Raw genomic sequence first — 25,488 nt, forward strand, 5'->3', positions numbered from 1 at the left:
CTCTCACAATCCAGGACCACTGGCACCTAACTGCTCACCTGCCTGCCTGCCTGCATGCCTAATCGCCCATAACTTCTCCCAAGCCAGCCTGATCACCCCTAACTACCTCTGCCTGACAGCCTGAATGCCTCAAACTGCCCCCCTGCCAGCCTGGTCACCCCCACTGCCCCTTCTGCTGGCCTGGCCACCCCTCACTGCTCTCCTCTGCTGGTCTGGTCACCCCTCACTGCTCCCCCCCCCCCCCACCAGCTTGGTCATCCCATGCAGCCTGCTGTTTGGTCATTTGATCACTCCTCACGCTTCCACACACACACACACAAACACACACAAACACACACACACACACACACACACACACACACACACACACACACACACTGGCCTGGTTGTCCCATGCTGACTGCTGTGCAGTTGTTACTCTGAGGGCGTCCTGACCAATTTGCATATTACCCTTTTATTAGTATAGATAATAACTACATTATTATTGTTTAATAATAATTAGGGTACAGAGTTTCATTGTGGGATGATGGAAAAGTTCTGGAAATGGATAATGGTCATGGCTGAACAAATGTGTGAATGTATTTAATGTAATTGAATTGTACACTCAAAAGAAGTTAAAATGATGAATATTTTCTATATTTTATAGTATATGTAATATAAAACAATAAAAAACTGTAGAAAATATAGGCTAAGGGAATTATAATTTAACTTAATAGAAAGTCTAAAATAAATTTAAAAATGCATAATTATAAACTTTAAAAAGTTTACTGGCTTATTGACTCTTCTAAAGTAGCATTTGTTCAGTGTTATTCAACAATGAGGAACTTTTTGAAGTTCATGAAGCAGTCACTTGTTCTCTTTTGAGGTGCAATAAAAAGTGTGATAAAAACCCCAGGACAGCCGAAACTGGTTTGGCTCAGTGGATAGAGTGTTGGCCTGTTTACTCAAGGGTCCTGGGTTTGATTCCGGTTAAGGGCATGTACCTTGGTTACGGGCACATCCCCTGTAGGGGGTGTGCAAGAAGCGGCTGATTGTTGTTTCTCTCTCATCGATGTTTCTGACTTTCTATCCCTCTCCCTTCCTCTCTGTAAAAAATCAATAAAATATTTATTAAAAACAACCGAAGCCGGTTTGGCTCAGTGGTAGAGCGTCGGTCTGCGGACTGAAGGGTCCCAGGTTCGATTCTGGTCAAGGGCATGTACATTGGTTGCGGGCACATCCCCGGTAGGGGGTGTGCAAGAGGCAGCTGGTCGATGTTTCTCTCTCATCGACGTTTCTAGCTCTCTATCTCTCTCCCTTCCTCTCTGTAAAAAAAATCAATAAAATATATTTTTAAAAAATATATATATTTATTAAAAACAAACAAACAAACAAACAAACAAAAAAACCCAAACAAACCCAGGTCACACCAGCAGATGGGCCTTCTGGTACTGTTGTCAGGTATGGAAACACACTGGAGATTCTCAAACTTTATTGTCTAAAACTTCATTTGCATTCAGCTATGGCCCATGTTTCCATGAGATCATCTTTCATCAGGTCATATTATTTATGAAATCCAATTTTAGAAGAAGTGGATCCAATATTATTTCTCAGCCACATAACTGTCTTTATTAGGATAGTAAACTCAAGGCATCTGGCCCCGCTCTTCCTTTTAAAACCCACTGAAAAAATCTAAAACAGTTTTTGAAGATTAGAAAAGAAAATATACATAAAGCTTGAAAACTGTCCAGTGTTGGATCAGTGCAGTCAGGTTGAGCTTGGTTGAGAGAGAAAGCTGACAGCGAGGCATGGCTCCTAGCACTCAGGGAACACAGATCTTCCATAAGAGACAGGAATGCTAAGGAGGGAAATCACCAGCCTTGATGAACAGTGAGATTTGGATAACAAGGTAAACTTGGGGGCATTTCTGATCCTTGTGAGAGGACACCGTACTTAAGAAGGAAAGGAAGAAACGTGCCATCTTTGCTAAAAGATGGGCAGTGGTCTTGCGGATGAAGGGAGGTAAATGGTGAATGCCTCCCTATAGATCAGCTGTCTAAACCTACTTCCTGCTGAGTGGAAGACAAAGCCACGGGCAGAGACATCTAATGGTTGACCCAGCACACTTCTCTGTTCTGTTTGCCATATCATCCTATGTTCTCTCTGCCACATTATAAGAAACGGTCCACATAAATCAATGAGTAATCTCATAAGAAGATGAATAATAATTCAAAATGAGTTTGTATGGAACATAATATAGATATGCTGCAAGAAAAATACATGTGAGGAACAAAAAATAGGCAGATTAACATTCCAGAAAATTATGCCATAATGTGAGTAAAAATTGTGGAGAAACACTTTTCTATTTAAAAAGTTAAAAATGACTTTTCTGGAGCAATAACTCAAAAACAGGCTATCCTGGCTCAAGTAAAAGATAATTAAACAATTGCTTTCTTTAAAAAGAACCTGCAAGTATTTGGAAAAACATAAAAAAATAAATAACTAGTAGTCACACAAGTGAAAAGTAACATTAGAAGTAGAAAAAGGAGGCACTGGTTGATTACAGGGCAGAGGTAAAGAGAATAGAGGTGGAAAAAATAAAGAAAAATAATTAAATATTTTAAATGATTAGCAAAAATGATGAAAATAGAAGACAGGAAAGGAATTTCAACTTTTCCATGAATGTTGGCTCTGTTAAATGAAAAGAATATTCAGATATAATAACTAAATATTTCCTCAGATAAATAAGACCTAAACCCAACTTGGAATGGGTCCAACTCTTCCAGGAGAAAATGAAATAGCAAAATCCATGTGGAAACGAAGCTTAGTAAAGTTACTGGACTTCAAAGACAGAGAAATAATCTAGGCCTAAACAAACGATAAAAGGAAATTTTCAAGTTTTGATTCAGATATTATTTAGTAATACAAACTCCTAGAAATATTGAAAAAATGTTGCCAAGTCCTCAAGAAAAGTATGGCCCCCAATTCTTTACCTCGTCAAATTATTGTTTGATATTTCCAAACATGCAAAAACTCCAGGAAAAAAGAACTTCTGAGTCCTTTCTTAAAAAAAAAAAAAAAAAAAAAAAATTACTTGAAGATGCTAATCAAGAGGTGAAAGGAATAGCCATAGTGGTGAGCATTAAATTTATTAAATAATTGAGTAAATGAAAATATAGATATGACTAAGTAACTATAAGAATCATAATAACATAATTAAATATAATGTTGAAATAATAATAGTAAAATAAACCAAAAATGCAAGATAGAGAGAAAGAAAGAAGTAGTATAAGCATAAATACCTCATCTTTTTGCAGCACAATTCTTAAATTTACCATTTAAAATAATATACTGAGTAGTAGAGGTAGCAGTGCATTATTTAAAAGTATTAGGTAACAACCAGAAGCATTAATGAAAATGTAATAAGCCGAAATTGAGCAGTGTAGTATAGACAAGATAATTAATACATAAAATTATAAAGGTGCCCACTAAAAGATCCTAGAACAGACTAAAAACCTTCAGAGCAATCAGAATGAAAACACACATACTAAACCCAAAGACCATGTAAGAAAATAAGTGTGTTTTTATTTTGTATGCATGACACTAAAAAAGAAAAATCCAAGTAAGGATAATCAAATTTTGACCAAAGGTTTCTCTCATATCAAGAAATATAAAATATTGAAAGAATAAGACTCTAAGCTTGAATCACAGACCACAATTCTAATATGTGCTATAGTCAGACACAGAAAACTAAAAGCATGCCAGGCAAATGCAGCAAAAAGTAGGGCCCTGAGATTAATATTAGTTTTCAGCAAATTAAGTACAAAAACATTAAAGATTAAAAGGACATGTTATAATGAAAAGGTATATAATTCATAATAAAGCTCTAATTTTCATGACTCTTCATGTACCAAATATCAAAGCATCAAAATTCTCAAAGAAAAAGCTACTGGAAATATAAAGAGAATTAAGTAGAAATTTGCTGGTAGGAGGATCTTTCATTCATTTTGTTGATCCCATGACTGTAAGAAAAATAATAAGAATAAACTGGGCCTAAAGAATATAATTAATAAGACAGATCTAGCCGAAACCGGTTTGGCTCAGTGGTAGAGCGTCGGTCTGCGGACTGAAAGGTCCCAGGTTCAATTCCAGTCAAGGGCATGTACCTTGGTTGCGGGCACATCCCCGGTAGGGGGTGTGCAAGAGGCAGCTGGTCGATGTTTCTCTCTCATCGACGTTTCTAGCTCTCTATCTCTCTCCCTTCCTCTCAAAAAAAAAAAAAAAAAAAAAAAAAAAAAAAAAAATCAATAAAATATATTTTAAAAATAAATAAAAATAAGACAGATCTAAGTGGTGTGTGTGCAGACACACTAACACAGGTCTATTTTTCTAATTATGTCACTAAAATGAAAAATGCATCATCTTTCTAACTATGCAACATTATTTAAAACTACAACAAAGGACTCTTCAATAAGCCCCACAGGTTAAAAGGGTGTCAGACCACACATTCTCCTAGCTTAATAATAGAAATCCCTTTAAATTAATGAAAAACTATACAACAGAAGTTCTATTATCCAAAAATTAAGAAGCCCAACAGAAAGAGCAGAATCCTTCATGGAAAAAGCATGTGCAAAAGCCACTCCTCACTTCATGCCAGGGAGCAGACATAGCACTTGCTGGCCTCCCCACTTCACTCACTAAGCTTGTTGTTTTTTTCCCCAAAAGGGGGAGGAATAAAATACCATGCTTTTTCTAAACTGGAAATTTCCTAATAAACAGGTTCAATCTGCTCTACAGTGTTCGTCCTGAATCATTAAATGTGTTAAATTTATTCAGAATTTAATTGCACTTGCTACACAATTATAAGAGAATAGACTACTTTAAATTCTTTATTTGAATGTCTGCCTTGGTTTCAAATAAACAGGCTTATTTCTTTATGTATAATATTACCACACCACCGCTAGCTAAGGAGAGCAGCCTGACAAGAAGCAGACAAGGTGAGGCTGTTGTCTCCATGGAGCACTGGCACTGCCCAGCCTTGGAATCAGAGGACAGAGCCCCTGGGGGAGCACGCACACTTTCTTGTCACCACCTCCTGCCCCGGTGGTGTCTGATGAAGTTCCTGCTCTGCCCTCCATATTCTGCAGCTAGAAGGGCATTCTTTCCACCTCTAGGATTCAGTCTGTTTTGCTCTCTCCTAAGATCTAGAAGTGGTAGTTGCTTAGAAACTTCACAGCCCACTCCCAATTTCCTGCTGGAAATCTAGCGCCTGGCCCACCCAACAGCCTTCTGGCTGACCTCTCTGCCATGAGCCTGAGCCTTCCTGACTCACTCGGGGCCTTGCCCACTCACTTCCTTGGAAGGGGCTCTTGTGTGTTGTTGGCAGAGCTAAAGGGTGACTCTGACCCAGAGACGTTGTTCAGATTTTCTTCTCCAGGGACCTGCATCTAATATTTATTAATTATCCTCTCCTTTTGCACCCTGGTTTGCGCACACACTGGTCAGTTTTTATATTCATTACCTTTTACCTTTGTTTATATGTAAACAATTGGTAAGAAAATACCAATTTGACTGAGAAAAAAAACAACTAGGCACATGGCCATTGAAAACTCACTTCATTTCTGTACACTAGTAGTGTGCTTGCTTCCATTCCTTTGTCAAAACTTGGAGTAGGGGAGGGGTTGGGGCACATTCTCTGATAAAGTTTACTGTGTTCAGCACAATTTTCAAACCAAACTTCAGTATTTTGGAGGAAGTTCTTTGTAACAAAATTATCCTGATGCAATATTACATGTGTGATAATGATAAGAGGGCTACTTTCTTTAAAAAGGATCAGGTCTTTAATTTTCCTTAGCATACGAAGGGCATCATCAGTGCAAATTGATTCACATATATGAAGCATTGAATTATGCTTTCATAGAGCAGACAAGACTGAACTCATCAATTCCTTTGTAGTTGTTTGCAATGGTTCACAGAACAAGCTTTCTTTTATCTGTTTCTCTTTTATGTACATCACGAATATGGGTGCCCATTATGGCTGCCAACCTCAGATGTTTTATGGAGTACCCACTCTGAGAAGGCTAATGTATCTATCTTCTGTAACTCGCTTTTTAATGAATTCTAGAAGAGAACTCAAAGATTACATCATTTTCTAAGGGACCTAGTGAGGGTTCTTTTGTGCATCTGCTGCCAATATTATCTCTGGAGAGTTTCTTTCAGTGCATAAGATTTCACTAATTTTTCAACTTTTGTATGGTATTTATTTCCCCTGTCACACAAATATGCAATAGGACAGAAAACTTACAATAAACAAGGGCTTCTCAGGTGTCAAACCCAAATATTACAAGACATTTCTAGAAACAGTGTCAGGTACAGCTGCATGGCTTATTTTGTTGAAAGTTTAGACAGCTCTGATGATTTGAATTTAAAAAATATAAATTGCACAAAAAACATATTGCATATTGCACTGTGCAGTGAACCTCTAAAGAATATATCCCCGGTCCCATTTGTGTTTATTTAACATGACTCACTCCTAAATATATGGATATTTTCCTGAGATGATATGGAGTTTTGCTGAGTGAAAAAACCCTGGCAATGCCCATATTACCTGTGGGGTGTTCTGATGGCAGATAATCTTTAACAAGCAATTTCTATGTTCCATGCCCTGTGCTAGATGCTTTGCAATCATTATTGCATATAATTTCAGGTTTGGAGCAAGAAATGTACATGATTAGTCTAGAATGCCTTGTAATAGCAATGGAGCTACCGAAAAGAAAACTAGCAAGTCTAGAGTTCTAATTTTCATCCTAATTTTCCCAGCGTTTTCTCCATTTGAAAACTGAAAGTCCTGTGTCACAGGAACTCCCATTCTCAGGCAAATGTGACAGTGGTCATATCAAATAACAATAAGATCATGACAAAGAGAACACAGGAGTCAACTTCAATAGGCTCCCAAGATACAAAGAAAGGTAATTTGAGCATAAACCAAGATAATAACTACAATGTATTAAATACATGTAAATTTGCCGAAACCGGTTTGGCTCAGTGGATAGAGCGTTGGTCTGAGGACTGAAAGGTCCCAGATTCGATTCCGGTCAGGGGCATGTACGTTGGTTGCGGGCACATCCCCGGTAGGGGGTGTGCAAGAGGCAGCTGGACGATGTTCCTCTCTCATCGACGTTTCTAGCTCTCTATCTCTCTCCCTTCCTCTCTGTAAAAAATCAATAAAATATATTTAAAAATAAATAAATAAAATAAATACATGTAAATCTGTGAGTACATAATGATACTAAAAACATAAAAAACCATAACCAATTGGCCACCTGAGGCGAGAACTCATTATTTTTAAAACAAGCATTGATTTGGACTTTCTTAAATAACCAATACTCTCGATTATCCAGATTATACATGAGAAGTCTCTTTCTATAGAGTGTCCCAACTAATACATAAAGAAGGAAGATAAAAACTAAAATATCATTTTGTAAGCCCTTGCATTGAGCATAAACAGCTGCTAATTTCAACAACACAGAGACAATCAAATACTATGTACTTCCTATTAGAAGAACCTGCTAACCCAGAGGACACAGGGCCACAAACGCAATACCCAAAAGCACAATGAGCATGTACAGACTGTGGGAAATTCCACAGGGCAATTGATCTGTTTTCTTCAGTCAATGGTGGGGGCAGGGGGGTGAAATCAGAATGTATAGATTAAAAAACACTTAAGAGCTATATTATCCAATTGCAATGTATGGGCATTATTTGGAAAGTAATTCAAACCAATAAACTATATTTTGAAATAATTATAAATTTAAAAAATAGTTGGTTATGTTAAATAATTATTTAAAAGATTTTAAGTGTGACAGTGATAGCCTGATTTTATTTGTTTAAAGAAATCCTTAGATTTTAAAGATACATACCAAAATTTTATTAATAAAATGATATAATATGTTACCTAGGATGTCCTTCAAAATAATATAAGTTAGTGGCCAGCCAGTGTAGCTCGGTGGTTGAGCATTGACCCATGAACCAAGAAATCACCAGTTCAATTCCTGGTCAGGAAACATGCCTGGGGTTGCAGGCTCAATCCCCACTAGAGAAAAATCAAATCTCCCTATTGATGTTTATAATTCTCTATAATTTTCCCTTCTTCTCTCTCAAATCAATAAAATAAAATATTTAAAAAATAATAATATAAGATTGGGATAAGCATAAATGGGGGTGTAAGCATAAATGAAACAAGATTGGCTTAGTTAATTATTAAAAATTGTAAGATACGTGGGGATCTTATACTAATACATTTATTCTTGTACATTTTAAAAATTCTTAATAATAAAAATGAGAAAGAAATACATATTAGGTTAAGTTTTTAATGTCATGTAGCTAGAAAGTAGATTAACCAAGATTTGAACAAATGCAATTTTGAACTATGAGGGTGGGAGGAAGGGGAAGAGATTGACCAAAGGACTTGTATGCATGCATATAAGCATAACCAACGGACACACACACTAGGGGGGTGAGGGCATGAGTGGGATGGGGTTGGAGGGTCAAGGGGGGATAAGGACACATATGTAATACCTTAATCAATGAAAAAAATAGAATCTATCTCAAAACCATATCTTGAAAAGCAGATATTAATTAAACAGTGACAGAGGTGCTGAACAAATGCAATTTACCACTTCTCATCTTTCCTGCAATAATCATTTCAGTCTAAAACAGCTGATGGAAACTGTGAACTGAATTTTAGAAAACTGACTTTTTTCTACATGTGCTGGCTGAGTGAAAGTAATGCTTTTGCATTATTTTTCTGCCATTTCTCTTTCTCTGAGGGAGAGTATCTCATTCCCCTGGAGGTTGCATACCTTTCTTGTAAAGAATCTCTCACAAGCCCTAACCTAATTGGCTAAGTGGATAGAGCATTGGGCTGCGGACTGAGTGTCCAAGGTTTGATTCTGGTCAAGGGCATGTACCTTGGGTGTGGGCACATCCTCAGTAGGGGGTGTGTAGAAGGCAGCTAATCGATATTTCTCTCTATATACCTATTCCTTCCTCTCTGTAAAAAATCAATAAAATATACTTAAAATTTTTAAAAAGAACCTCTCATAAGACTTAATTATTAAGTATCTTCAAAGGAAAGTGTGTTCCATATGTTTACATTTCCTAAAAGATGAAACTTAATTTCAGTCATTTATTGTGTATATTTCACTTAAGGAATCTCTAAGTCAATTAAAGATTGGCTGTTGACTTTCTGTTATACAATGAAATTATATTAAAATTTGGAGATCCTCAAGCCTCAGGGCATGCAGGTGGGACAGGGAAGATGTCTAGTTTTTATTTAGCATCTAACCATGGGGTAGTTACATCTGCTACTGTATCCTTAGTCATATTGGTTCCCAGGCATTGGCAGATACACTCATGTAAGAGCTATGTTCCTCCATCTAGACTTTGTCCAAAGTCCAAATGAGATCCCCTCGGCCCCATAGTAATGATCCTTCAGGTCCACTGACTTCTGAGAGAGCACAGTCCTCTTGGATGCTTTCCTTCACCACTGAAACTGTCTAAGGACCCACTGAACTTCCCAGATTAGTCTAGTGCTGTTTTTGTCTACTCAAGGGTAGGGAAGAGATTTGTACCCTCATTGGTCTTCTGGGCAAGTCTCCTCCACTCTTAGATCCTCAAACTTACCAAGAATATAAGTTTGAGAGTTTGGATGTCAGGAGAAGAGTGTCATATCCCTGATTAGACTCCCTTTGTACTGCTTTCCATTTACTCTTTCTTCTTCCTTAAGCCAAAGGGATTTTTATCTACTATCCAGTGGACAGAAAAGTTACTCTGTCCATGCAACCTTCCAACTCATTTGTCTCACATCTGCATCTCAGATTTTGAAACTCAGAAGATAAAAATTAACATTTTATTTTTGACAGGGAATACACAAAAAAGACTGTAGCTATTGATGAATTAAAATACTATCTTGCCACATGGGTATAGTAATTGTACTGAATGGGCTGCAGCAGAAGTCCATAAAACCTGGTGTGCTTTCTCTTACATAGTTATTTTTAAAGGAAAATGGTTTCAATTAGTTCTTTCCAGCATAAGCTGCTATAACTTATGCTATTTTCCATTTAGGTAAGAGTAGGCCTCCTGGTCTAGTTATAGCTGATTAGACCAAAGAGCAATTTATTAGACACAGGCTACCACTTATAAATCAGCATGAGGGAAGCTGTCTATCTCTGCAGTGGCTGGACAAGATATTTTACCAATAAGGTCAAACCCTTCTTTTTATGATTAACAGTTGCTAGAAAAACAAAGAGAAGAGAGTTCCTTTGAGCTAAGGTAGCCATCCCAAAGAATTCTGAGAAGCTTTCTGGTAACTGTAAAGACAACCACGTACTGCAGCATTGGGAAACTTGGGGATAAAGAGATGATTGTGTGGTTGATGAGGTTAATTTTCACACTATCTCATGTTCTCATATATATTTGCATTAAATCTCTATTACTTAGGTAACCTAGCATGCATCTTCCTTAGGTCTAATAATAAAATTGATGACTTACCATAATACCTAGTATCTTAGTTCAGGCTGCTATAAGAAGAATACTATAGATTGGTATTCCTAAATAACAGAATTTTTCATTTCTCACCGTTTTGGAGGCTGAGATCCAGAGATCAGTGTGCCGGCATGGTTGGTCAGGTTCTGGTGAGAGCCCCTTCCTGGTTTCTTTAAGCTCTCTTTTGTCTTTTAGAAGAACACCAATTCCATCATGAGGGCTCCAACCTCAGGACCTAATTTCCTCCCAAAGTTCCCACCTCTTAATACCATCCCATTGGTGATTAGAGTTTTAACATATGAATTATGAGAGGACACAAACATACAGTCCAAAATACCTACCTTGTGGGATTTGGAGGGCTTAATGAAATAAAGAATATAAGCTTCCTACCATAGTGCCTGGGTATACTAACTAGCAGCCTAATACATTAAAAATTTTTTGGATTGACTCATTAATCTCTTTCTACTGGGTATTTTTGGTTGAATCATTGGCACTAAAATATTTTCACTATATTCTGAAATCCTCAAGAGGCTTGTGAATCATTATTTAATGATAATAATTAAACATTAAGAGTCACTGTTTGTTTACTACAATACTAGGAAACACAGAGGCTAAAGGTTTTGTATTCGTTCTTTCTTAAAGTTATGAGTTCTCTTATGATAGAGAATAAGAAAGAGCCTCTTCTCCTCTCTTAAGATTTCTTAGTCCCCTGAAACAATTATTGTTGCTTCTTGAATTGAGAGGGGGAGAAAAAGAAGCTACAATGCTTTGTTAAAAATTATCACAGAGCTGGTGATTACCTAGATCTCCTGACCATGTATGTGATGTCTCTCCAGAAGGTGGGGCATTAGTGGTCTATTACTGCAGAGCAAATCACCCTCACACTTTTCAGTGTGAAACAACATTTAACTGAGAGCCAGGAGTCCAGGAGCAGTTTAACAGGGTACCTCTAGGTCAGACTCTCAGGAAGTTGCAGTCCAGATGCTGATCAGGGCTAAAGATACATCAAGGCTCAACTTGAAGCCAAATGATCTGCCTTCCACATTACTCAGGTCCTCATGGATTATTGGACTTAGGGTCTCAGTTTCACGCTAGCTATTGGCCGAAGCTCATTTCCTCAACATAATGCCTCTCCATAGGGTGAAGCCCAACATAGAAGCTGGTTTTCCACAAAATGATTGATCCAAAAAAGAGCAAGAGAAAGAGTGGCCCAGAACAGAACTGTGGTCATTTAGAACCTAACATTGGAAGTGCCATCACATCACTTCTGTCATATTCTGTCAGAAGTAAGTCACAAAATCCAGCCCTAGTCAAAGAAAATTACACAAGGGCATTAATACAAGGAAGTGGGGGTCATTTGGAGATATCCTACCACACAAGCATACATCTGATAGTGTCCCAGGAGGAAAACATTCATTCTGTGGCTGGGCTACTTGGTTGACTTTTCTGGCTACAAGAAGCATTCTAGTGTGAGGTTATCAGATTTCAAAGAGAAAATGTACCATGAATCTAAAAGTAGATCAGACTTCTTATTACCCCCTCTTTGGAGACTCTGGTAATCACCATTCTATTTCTTTGATTCCACGAATTTGACTACTAATAGCTACCTCATATAAGTGGAATCATGTAATATTTATCTTTCTATAACTTATTTAATTTAGCGTAACATTCTCAAAGTTCATCCATATGGTCACACATGACAAGATTTCCTTAAGTCTGAATAATAATTCATAGTATGGTCCTGGCAGGTGGCTCAGTTGCTTAGAGCATCATACTGTATACCAAAATGTTGCAGGTTTGATGTCCCATGAAGGGCACATACTGAGGTTGCAGGTTTGATCTCCTGACAGGGCACATACAGGAGACAAATCATTGATGTTTCTCTCTCTCTCTCTCTCTCTCTCTCTCTCTCTCTCTCTCTCTCTCTCTCTCTCTCTCTCTCCTAAAATTAATAAATATATCCTCATGTGAGGATAAAAAATACCCATTGTATGTATGTGGCATATTTTCTTTATCCATTCATCTGTCAATGGACATTTAAGTTGTTTTTTACATCTTGGATATTATAAATAGTGCTGCAGCAAATATAAAGAAGTGCAAGTATCTCTTTGATGTGCTGATTTTAGTTCTTTTGGATAAATACTCATAAGTGTAATTGGAGCATCACATTGAATGTTTTGATGAACCTACATACTGTTTTACATAGTGGCTGCATCATTTTGTATTATCATCAACAATGTACAAGGAATCCTCAGAATCATATTTCAGATTCATAGTACATTCAATTAGTCAGTTTATCTGAACTCAGAAGTTAACAGTTCATTAATCCTAGCACAACCCCTTCTCACCCGGTCTCCCTATTGCCTGCCTATAAGTGAAGCTACATATTTATTTATTGAACAAAACAAAATCCCTGTTTCCAGCTAGAGGGAGAAAAGGTCAAATTGCCAAGCCATGATGTAATCAAAGAGCTAATGATAAATAACTTTGAGGTCACATCTAAGGTATAAAGCTACTTGGAAGAACAGAGGAGTCTTAGGCAGTTAGAATGCCTTTAATGACGCTGAAATGGAAAGAATGTGAGCATGTTGGCAAAGTTAACTGTATGGGGACTGCTTTTGGCCATCACCTCAGAGGGTCCAATCAGGCCTGAAATTGATGGGAACTCAGAACCAGTGCCCTTTAAAAGAAAAGAAAATAAAGAGGGAGAGGTAGAAGAATGGATCTGTTGTTTCTGGAAGATGGGAGCAGTAATTGTCAAACTCTGATCCTTTGGTTTAAGAGAGAAATTATAAGAAACAGGAGTGACCTAACCCAGAAGGCAAAGAGCATATTCCCACTGGCTCTGGTGCCCCTAAAAATTCTTTCCAGATGCCTGATTCATGGAAGGGAAAAAGAAGTGCCAAAGTGGGAGGGAAGAGAAGGTAGTGAATATTTCGTTGAAGAAATCATTTTCAGTTCTCACAGAAATTTCATCACAGAAAACAACTTGCTGAAGCAATTATACAACTATAATAATATGTCATTTTATATCAGCTTCCACTCTTATCAGAGTAGAGAAGGCAATTCACTCAATTTTGACTGAGTGGCTCGGTGTCAGGTACTGAGGTACAAAGATGAAATCAAGGAACCCATCTCTGTAAAATATGGTTACTCTGAGCATGGCCCAGCAGCCAGAGGTGGGTCTGCCAGGCCTCATCTGTTTAAAGCCAAGCCCAGCCACATGGGAATACTGACTGGATATGGTAAGGCCAACGAGGGGCCAGGATTGCCAGGGATTTGGCATTGAATCAGTCTGATATTTGCACTCTTTCCCTGGAAGAAAAATGAGAAAATACTGGTCATGTTAATGTTGAGTATTTTTCAGTAAGCAAGCTTTATTTTTATCATGTTATAAAATACTTGTTCCCAAGTATTTTCTTTCACTCTTCAGGTGTGCGGTATATGGCCTGTTGTATCAATTTGGTGCCCTCAAACCAAAAGACCAACATTTTGATTTTCATGGGCCCTAGGTACTTTTCCTTTGTATGTTTCTTTCTCTCCCCCCCAAAAAAATATTAAAAAATTATGTTTAAAATATTTTAAATTTATTTTTTAAATTGTACATTATAACTGAATTGGTATAAAGATGAACATATGAATATTATATGTAAAACTTTCTTTCCAACCTAAAAGTTGATTTTTACCTCTGATGATTTAAAAAAAAAAAAAAACTTAAAACATTTTGTGAGTCTCTAATGCACTGTGGCCCCAGCACTGGGCCTGTCATGCCTCATGGGTAAGTCAGTCCTAGATACAAGCTTAAGCCTCACTGTCAAATTAATGCCGCAGTTGATAGCATGGTTCTGAATTCACTGTGGCATCACTTACCAACCAGCTGGCATCTAGAGATGCCAAATTCTTTCTTACTTCTGTTTATATACATGCAATGAGATTAGTGTTGTTTCTTTTTTTTTTCTTCTTCTTCTTTTTTTTAATCCTTGCCTGAGGATACTTTCCCACTGATTTTTAGACCGAGTGGAAGGGAGGACAAAGACAGAGAGAGAGAGAGAAACATAAATGTGTGAGAGACACATTGATTGATTGCCTCCCTCATGTGCACCTGCCTGGGACTGAGCAGGAACTTGTAACTGAGATATATGCCCTTGACTAGAATCGAGCCTGGGACCCTTCAGTCCAAGGGCCGATGCTCTATCTTCTGAGCCAAACTGGCTAGGGCCAGTGTTGTTTCTTATTTCTTGTAGCAGCTCAGGGCATTCAACTGTCGTTTTAAACTGCATTGCTTGCTCCATGTCCCCAAGTAGCATTCAAAGAGATGAAAAGCAAGAAGAGTAGGATGAGCTATACAACAGTATAATTCAAGCAACAGAGCAACTCTGAAACACAAGAGGGGAAGAATTTCTGCACTTCGCTCATGGATTATCTGAGAATCAGATGCAAACTGTCAGTGATTGTTCCATTTATAACAAACATTGCTAATGGAAAGAATTAACAGAAAATAAAATTGACAAGGGCTAAAACTGAAAAATGTAAGATTTGTTATTGCCAAGTATGGATAGGAAAAGTAGAATGTAGACAATTTTAGACAGGCAAAATTTGACACAAGAAAATTGGGTTTTGTAAAAATAAAGTAAAATATACAGAACAGCCCTGGCCAGTTTCCTCAGTGGTTAGAACATCAGCCCTCAGACCAAAGGGTTTTGTGTTGGTTGGATCCCCAGCCCTGGTTGGGCTGCATACAGGAGTCAAGCAATTGATGTGTCTTTCTCATCTCTATGTTTCTCTCTCTCTCCCTCTACATCCTCCCTTCTACTCTGTCTGAAAAAATCAATTAAAAAAACGCTTTTTATTCTGTCTGAGGTTGTACTTTCCCACCAGCCAGCGAGGACCAAAAAGTATCCTGTTGCCCTGCACATTGCTGGTCCTGCACTTCCACCACAGCAGGAGCACTTCTACTGTTTTCATCACTTCCCTTCAAAACTTTACCTTCTTTCTCTCATTCATTTGCTGAAATTGTAGCAAGTTCCCCTTCAGCACTTTCTTTCTCTCCCTCACATGGGATCATCCATCTTGGTTTACGGATGAAAATATATACATCTCTATGGAGTAGGGAGGGCAAGTGTTATCATCCTAATTTACAGATAAGCAAGTAGAAGAAGAATTTAAAAGACTTCCCCCTTGGTCAAGTGACTGGGTTTATTCCCAACTCAGAGGTCTTATTGTAAAGTTACTCTTCTGTTAAGCTAGTAGGTATCCTTTATAATAAAAGCCTAATATGCTAAGTGTTCAGTCATCTGTCCATTCAACCAATCAAAGCGTAATATGCTAATGATATGCTAAGGCTGCTCAACCGCTTGCTATGACATGCACTGACCACCAGAGGGCAGACACTTCAACTGGAAGGTTAGCTTGCTGTTGGGGTTCAGTCAATCAGGACTGAGCGAGATGGACCAGACATGCCCTGGAGCCCTCCCATGATCCCTTCCTGGCTGGCCAGTCTCCTGCATTCCTCCATTATCCTGATAGTGCACTGGTGGTGTCCTTTGGCCTGGCATATGCCCTCTCGTGATCCGGGACCCCTCAGGAGATATCAGTGCTGCCCCATGGTGGTCAGTGTGCTCTCATAGAGGGAGCACTGCTCAGCCAGAAGCCAGGCTCATGGCTGGTGAGTGCAAAGGCAGTGGTGGGAGTCTCCCCCACCTCCGAGGCAGCACTAAGGATGTCTGACTGCCACCCCCTGAGGGCTCCCAAACTGTGAGAAGACACAAGCTGGGCTGAAGGACACTCCCCACCCTGAGTGCACAAATTTTGTGCACCAGGCCTCTAGTAACATAATAAATGCTATTTAAAAGAGAATAGATTTCAGTCCACTGCTTAAATTAAACACCTAAAATGACTCCCCATTGCCTAATTAAAATAGTCCAACTATAGATACATTAGTAAAATTGGGTCTTAGATTCAGAAGAATTTTGGGGGGAAATATTATTTATATGGCAAAATAACCATTTTTTAAACTAGGGCCCAGTGCATGAATGCATGCATCTTAAAGGAACTGTGGGCGGGTCTTGGCCCATTCTCCATGCCCCTGCCCAGTCCCTCCCACCTCAGCTCCCGATCCCCTACTTGCCAGCAGTCCCGCTCCCACCGCCACCAGTCTCACTTGCTGATTACACCAGCCCCACTTGCACCCACTGATGACACAGAATGATTGGGGCCAGCATCAGCTGCAGGTGCGAGCAGGGTCATCACCAGCAGGTTCAAGAGGTGGTTGCCAGCCCCAATAGCACCTCAGAATGAGGGGGAGGTGGAGAAGCCCTGAGGGGTGCTCGGGGCTGGCAGCCACATAGCACCCAGTGATTGGGGCTAGTGCTGGCAGTGGGTGTAAGGGGACCAGCTCTTGCAGCAGGTATAAGTGCAGGTGTGACTGCGGCTCATGGGAGCAAATTTTCAGTAACCACCGGAGGTGCCCTGCTTTGGTCTGGTGCCCTTGCTCACCTGCTCTACCATCCCACTAGGACCAATGCCCACCATGTTCCACACATGCCCCCTGGTAGTCTGTGCAAGTCATAGCAACCAGTTGGTCAGTTCAGCTGTTTAGCTATTCAGGCTATTTACATATCACTCTAATATGTAAATACATATATAATTCCTTTATAATTATTTTGCAGTTTACTAATTATAAAGGTGTACTATTTAGAGATAATGAGAATACCAAATGAATGCTGCTATCCCATTTCCAAGAAAGATATGTAAGTTGTAAGGAAACAACTTCTTAGCCAAAACCGGTTTGGCTCAGTGGATAGAGCGTCGGCCTGCAGACTGAAAGATCCCGGGTTCAATTCCGGTCAAGGGTATGTGCCTTGGTTGCGGGCACATCCTTAGTGGGGGGTGTGCAGGAGGCAGCTCATCAATGATTCTCTCTCATCGATGTTTCTAACTCTCTACCCCTCTCTCTTCCTCTCTGTAAAAAATCAATAAAATATATTTTTAAAAAAGAAACAGCCTCTTAGTAAAATAAAGTTCAGTTCTGTAAGACAAGACTACAAAAAAGTCTTGCAGTCTGAGGATGAAGAGGACCCAGCACCACACTCTGCCTCCTGCTGTGTTCTTTATGGATTTTTCCTTATCACCTGCATGTAACCTCCATAAGTCATAAGTGCATTGGCCTCGTGTGTGTGTGTGTGTGTGTGTGTGTGTGTGTGCGTGCCAGTGTGTGGAGGGGGCTGGGTGAGTCTGTGACTAAATTCACATTTTAGCAGTGAAGCTGCCAGATGTTTCTCAGTCTCGGAAAAGTCAGAAAAGTTAGAATGAACTCCCTGCCAACATGAACATTACATCTCTTTTTCTTTATGAAGATCCTGTGTGAAACCACCTTTGTGAAGCAAGTATGAAGTAAGCAGCCACTCATTGTCCTAAGGAAAAGATAATAAGCCCTTTCCCATCACCTGTCCCATTAGGAGGCAAAGCTCTGGGAAGGAGTGGAGCAGTTTGCAGAAAGAGTTCTAACGTCTTATGAGTTGATAAAAGATTCCCGGACCCAAGCCCTGCAGTAAGGTTGGAGTTTGGGAAAACTGTTCAGTTAGAACAGAATTGTCACATCAGAGATTTTTGTACATTCAGGAGAGAAAGAGAGTCTCATGGGTTTAAAATAAACTCCCTGTGAACATGAATGTTTTATATCCCAGTTAATATGAGGAGACACGATTTCAGGCCTTTCTTTATTTGGCACATGTGTGATAGATCTTAAGCCCCTCAGGACGTGATCAGTTTCTAAGGGAAACCAACGGAAAAATAAATACAGTATAGAAGATACGGTCTACTTTCTTCCAAATTACCTTCTGATCCTATCAAACCAGGTACTCTCGTGTTTTAAGGATTCGTCACCTCTTAAAAGTCACACTGGCTTGAAACACCTGTATCCTAAAAGACATTGTTAAAATTTTGCAGCACCTAGCCTATAATTACAATTCCTGTATCTGGGAGTGTCAGTGAGTAGAGAGCATTGGTTTAACAGATACTGTTCAGGAGCTACCTTAGAAACATCTGGAAGCTTGTAAAATCAGGGCAAAGAAAGTCCAGTTCCCCTTTGTCCTCTCTCTAGGGTTTTCCTTCTGATTTCATTGTTTAATCTGAGAAACTCTTCTCCAGGTGACTTCTCATTCAGAACCTTTAGCATAGAATAGGGCAGTACCTAACACTAATCCTATATAATAAAGAGGTAATATGCAAATTGACCCTCATGCCCTCACACAAGATGGGCACCACCATGTGATCAAAGATGGCCGCCATGCCCTAACCTTTTTGGCTTAGTGGATAGAGTGTCAGCCTGCGGACTGAAGGGTCCCAGGTTCAATTCCAGTCAAGGACATGTACCGCATACAGATGGCTTGTAACATTAAGGTGCATCTGGACAGGGCCTGAAAGGAGTACAAATGGATCAAATATACAGGCAGTGGCAAATACTGTCTTATTGGGAGTTCCCCATAAGGTACGAATGGAATTATCTGAGATATAATTAAAACTATACCATTTAATAGGTGTAAGTGCAGCAGCTAATTTCCGTTATATATTTTGAAAGGGCCAGTTGTCATGTTATAATTGAGATCCAAAAATTCCTCCTCTATGCCATGAAATGGAGTGATTAGCTTCAACAAATAGATAGGATGCCTTTCCCTTCTACTTTAGACATGATTGTTACTATAAGCAGACCCACAGGGGCTCCAATCCACAAAGGAAAAACTGTTATTCAGTTTGCTGCTGGTGGGGTAGTCACTATAACAGTCTCGCCAATTAATTTCTTCCTTGGTGGGTAGCCATTCATAAGACATTTTACATAATGGCTTAGTGGGGCGGGGTGTGTGTGTGTGTGTGTGTGTGTGTGTCTTAGTAAGGTTACATTTTCTATACTATCGCAGGAGCAAGTAGTGATAGTAGATGTATTTGGGCTTTTGCTTCCTCCTTCTTTTCATGTCCATGCTAGCCATAAGCCTCTCTTTAATTTTACACCAAGGGAGCTAGTGGTTTGATTCTGTGTCATACAAAAGGGAACCTGTGTAATTATATTTTGCCCATATACTTCCTTGTCCCACCTGTGGTCCTCCAGGATGACCAAGGTGTTCGGTATTATTGGTGACTACATTAGGCCGGGGATCAGCCCAGGTAAGGGGTTTTCCCATGGTGAGTCGGAAACGTAAGTCCAAAATACTTCCCCATTTGCCCTGGTAGTATTACTGCACAGCTGATTGTGCTAGTATGGCAAGAAGGACATTCTTGGGATTCTGGTCTCCTCACAAATTCTCTCAGCTTTCTGGACCAGCTTCTTCACTGTCTCCCAGGTGACCTCTGGGCTGTTTGTACTCCCCTTCATCTCCTCCCACTCCTTATCTTCAGTGGGTTGCTTGGGGCTGCTGCTGTATGCGGCTGGAGTAGTGGATTGTCTGCAGCTGTAAGGAATGGCTCCAGGTGCAAGATCCTCATTAATCTAGCCAGTTCCTCCCTTGGATCCATGTTGAAGTTTAATATTTCTTGCAGTAATCCACACCGGCTTTGAGAAATTTTCTGGAAATATACAAGTGTATCCTCAAACAAATGTTAACAGGGGGTTGGGGCCCTTCCATAAACCAGACTCAGGATCTATTTAACAAGACCATTTTCCTTTGGCTTGTTCTGACACCAGTGTATTTCCATGGTGTCTTGCCATGGGCATCACAAGTGAAAAAATTTAAAGTAATTAAAGCTTGGTGTAGTCTACTTACAGGCTATTTCTCCATAACCAACCTTTTTTTTTTTTTAATTTTTTTTATTACTAAGAGGCTTTTGGAAATCCTTCAGTGTGTTGAATTTTCCACTTTTTACAAAATTGCTGGAAATGATAGCTTGTGTCACTGAGTCATTTTAATTGAGTAACAAGTTTGTCATCTCTTCCATAGGGATTTTTAGATAAGATCTTAACTAATTAATGTCCTTTAATAATTTTTGAGTCATTTAAAGTTTAAGGCAATCTTCTCATATTTCTATTTTTTAATTCTACTAATATATTGACTTTTAATTACAGTTTCTAAATATCTGAAGGGCATTTCCCTTTATTTCCTCCCTATGTGATCTTTAAGCTACATTTAGGGAGCTTCTTTTAAAAACTTCTTTCTCTTCTTATTATGTACACTAGCTGTACTTGGCCACACATTGCTGTGGCTCAGTCTGGTTAAATGGAAAAGAAAGAAAAGAGAAAGTGCATGTTTCTAATATGTTTAATTTCACATGCTTGTGGGTATACAATATTTTATATTGTTCCATTGTCTGTGCAGATATAGAAATTGGCTTGCCAACTCTAGAACATGCAACATATAATGGTCCATGTGAGAAGCAACCCCTGTCTAGATCTAAAGTGCACAATTCTAAAGATTGGCCCTGCGTTTTGTTGATGGTTATTGCAAATGCCAATTGAATTGAGAATTGCAGTCCCTTAAATTGAAATGGCATACCCGTTGGAATCATAGGAATTCGAGGAATGAGGACATCTTCACCTTTGAAAGGTCTTGTTCAGGTTGATGCTTCTATGACATTGATCATTAATTTTTTTTACTGCAAGCTACGTGCCATTGCAAAGCTTTGGCTGGTTGATATTTCAAAACATGATAATTGGCATGCCGATTTTCAATTGCAGTACATGCGGTGGCATTCCTGGCAGATGGAATTAATTAAAAAATTCTGTTGGATAATTAACCACTTCATCTGCTTCCACAATAGTGTCAACGAACTTGTATGTGACTGCCTAGCTTTGAATGTTAGACTGAATAATATTGTTAATTTCATAGATGTCTTTATTCTTGGCAGCAAGAATAGCTTATTCATTCAGCCAATCATGAGTCTTGTAATTGATTTGAATATTGAGAAATACTTTTTCAACCAATTCTTCTTTTGACATCACTAAATTGCAGAAGTTATGAGGCAATGAAATTCGTCCTGAGGTCAGACCAACCGGCACCTTTCCATTCCCAATTTCCAGCAACTGATGTGAGAATATCTCAGCTGATCATTTTGCAGATGGACATACATATTTGTAGTTAATTTTAACGTCTTTATGTGTCGCCACAAAGTAGAGTATTTCAGGCAAGCATTTATTTTGTCTGCTGGTGTCAATCAAGAAACTACAGGTAATGTTTGCTTGAAATCTCCTGCAAGCAATATTAATGCATTCCCAAATGGTCTGATGTTTCCATGCAAATCTTGTAATGATTAATAAAGAGCCTCAAGCAATTTTTTGTGCGCCATTGAGCATTCATCCCAAACAATGAGTTTACATTTCTGCAATACTTTTGCCATGTCTGATGCTTTGGAAATGTTGCACGTGGGAGTGTCAATGAATTGCATATTCAGTGGCAATTTCAAAGCGGAATGAGCAGTTCTTCAAACTGGTAGCAATGTTGCATCTATTCCAGACGATGTAAGAGTTAAGGCTATATCATTTTGGAATCCAATTGCTGCCAGAATTAATCTAATTAGGAACATTTTACCAGTTCCTTCTGGTTCATCTAAGATTTCTCTAACCTCGTTATTGACAGTTTGGATTATTTGATCATAAATGCCTTTTTGCTCAGGCGTTAGCTTAGGAATATTTGATTGCACATACGACAAAAGATCACCTGTGTTGTAATTTTGTTCATGACACAATTCTACATTGAACGAAGCAGCAGCAGATTGATTCGGTGATGGCATTCCCAATTGATTGAGAACTTTGTTCGCGATTTCTAAGCACAAATCTCAATCATTATCAACATTGAAATGCGATCGTAAAATTGGAAATTTGGACATCATAAATGGGTCGTAAATAGAAAACATTTAAATGAAATCATAAAATTTTTAGTATAGCTTGTGTTGCTTTTACATCCAACAGATGGTGCTGTTTTTTTTTTAAAGCATGTTTTTACCTGTCACAGGTGTGACATCTATATAATAGTAGGTATAATGTATATAAAAACATGCATGTATTCTAATGCAACATTGTGTCAAAATGTCAAAGCAATCAGTTAAGAACTTTCAGAGATTTAAGATTTTGAACAAATGAACATTTACATTTTTATTTATATAGACTAGTGTCCTGCTGCATGAAATTTGTGACATTGAAAGGGAATTAATTAGATGAAATATTTTAATATTGCTATTTGTCCTTTCTCTATAATAAGAGTGTGAGAGATAAAATGAAATGAGTACAGTGTATATGGAAATAATACATAATTTTATTAATAAATAAACAAAAACAGAATGATATAACAATAACAAACTCATAATATAAAAACAACATTGATGCAAATAATGACTGGTAAAGTGATTAAACTTATTCTAATATCTCCCTGTAGACCACATTAAGAGTGAAAACACTTACAGAGTGCTTGACTAATTTCCCTTGAGATAAAGTATTTACAACTTTAACTTTAATGTCACTCGATCTTTGAACTCGAGAGAAAGCAACATATAACTGACCATGTTTAAAAATGGATTCAGGTAGGCATATTCCTACTCTGTCTAGAGTTTGTCCTTGTGATTTAATAATAGTCATTGCAAATGCTGGCATCATGGAAAACTGTCGTTGAATTAATTTAAATGGGAGGCCAGTGTAGATGGGGACAAATCAATTATTGGAATCAGAACAACCTCTCCCTCTGCAGATCTTGTTAATACTTCAGCTGTAATAATGTTAGTTTGTAATCTTTTTATAATAAATCAAGTACCATTATAAAGACCTCATTTACTATTAGGATTTCTCAATAGCATGATGATTGCACCCACTTTCAATTTTAATTTATGGCACGGCATTCCTGAAGGAGTAATACTATAAAGAAATTCAATGGGAAAATTTTCCTTTTCAGCATCATCTGTTGAGTCAATGGAATCATCACTCAAATATGTGTGAAAATCTCCATCAAGTATATCCAAAATTTATTAATTTAATTTTTAAACATGCTAATTTTTGGACAAAGAATTGCACTTTAGATATGTTTTTAATATTATCTATAGATACACTATTTCCAAAGGTGGCTTCAATAATAGATCCATTACAAATCATTTCATTTGGGAATTTCAATAATATCCATTCCTAAATGAAAACTGCTATCAAGTTTGCCATCTCCAAGTTTTACTAACCATTCGCTATAAGCAGAATCCTCTGATCTCATATTTGTTGTAAGAGACAACTTTCTGAAACATCCCCAAACATCACAGTACTTTAAATAAGTTTGTACTATGGCCGATTGCATAGCATGTGGCACAATACTGAGACATTGTCAAAAATCTCTGAGAAGGAGAACTTTCCCACCAAATGAAACATTCAAAATCATAGTTTCTCTTAGTAATCTGTCTGTGGCATTTATAACATGACTGGATAACATGGTGCATTCATCAATAATAATAAGAAGTTGGGCCTTTTTAATGATTTTAGCAACTTTGCTCTTTATAGCGAGTCTAGAAATTGAAGTTTCATTTAATGGAATTGGTAATTTATTTGGGAATGAAAGGTTCTTCCACTAAGAAGTAAATTTGCAGCAATTCCTGTAGATGCTATGGTAAAAACAGTACCACCATGACCTCTAATATAATGTATTAAAACTTTCTACAGATATGTTTTTCCACTACCACCTGGACCATCCAAGAAAAAACATTTGGGCTGTACAGTTTGATCTTCGATGGCTGAAGTTATAGTCTGAAAAGCTGCCAACTGTTCATCATTCAGAGAGTTTATCAAAACTTCTGCCTGTTGTTGCTCGTATGATTCATCACATGTATTTGCATTCATTAATAAAGGATTGTTTCAAATGTGAACATTTCATTCCAGAATTTCATTAAGGGCATGCATTTCACAGCTCACACAGGCACCTTCTCTCCGGTGCAATTTTCAACAGAAATCTTCAGTAAAATGAGATTTATTCTCATCGCATAATTTATCTGCAGCAGAAGGACATCCAAACACACATGTATGCAAAAAGTTGCCATAGTTGATTGGGCATATTAAGAATGATTGCATCGTCAATGGTATCTTTCCAGAGAGTGTCGTCAAGTAACAATCCTCGGTGTTTAGCAGCTTCATGAAATGTATCATAAGTTACACCTCCAACAGTTCACAGATCCTCAAAACTTATTGCACCTTTTACATGCAGAAGCAAAAGTCTAAGGTAATATTGTTCTGGTTCTATAAAGCTGACAGTGAACAGTCTCCCTAATACTTTATTCCCACCCTTCCAGCATTTTGTCCAGAAAGAATTATTAAACTCATAATGCTGTGGAATCTCCCAATAATAATAATTATGTGCATCAGAGTCTTCTCTATTCAATAAGAACCAAGCCATCAAAGTTGAGTTATGTCTTTTAGCCCTATCAAAAACTTCAGCATGAAAATACAAGTTTTGATCATTTGGCAAATGAATAGCTAATCTTGTGACTGCATGAGATTGGTCATGCATTCGCATTCCAAAAAGTCTCCAAACAGCCTCAGGAGCGCTCACATACCTGGAGTCAATGAAGTCCTGTACTTCATCATGATTGATAATATTTTTTTTCAGAAATTTGAATATTTGCACAATCATGACCTTTATAGACTTACTTAAACAGATATTTGACACTTCTAATTGATGCACAGACTTCAACATTTATATAACAGTTATATTTGAGGAACAAATACGGGTTATAAGGGGCAATCCAAGTATTATCAACAATTTTATTTCCAATAGAAATTGTGCTACCAGATCTTTGTTTGTATTTGGGATATCCATCAATATTTCCAATGGTCACATTTGAAATTTTTTTGGATATCCCTTTCAACATTTTCCATACATGGAATATTTGGATTTTGTATTCCACATGGTCCACATTTGATTTTACAATTTGAAAAAGTCGAGGACACTGGTCCTCATCTGGAATTTCTGCCTTAACTATGTGGTCAATGTCATCTTCTGAACATAATTTGGACTCGTT

Source organism: Pipistrellus hanaki (assembly GCF_964339955.1).
Source record: "Pipistrellus hanaki genome assembly, chromosome: 3".
NCBI classification, from domain to species: Eukaryota; Metazoa; Chordata; class Mammalia; order Chiroptera; family Vespertilionidae; genus Pipistrellus; species Pipistrellus hanaki.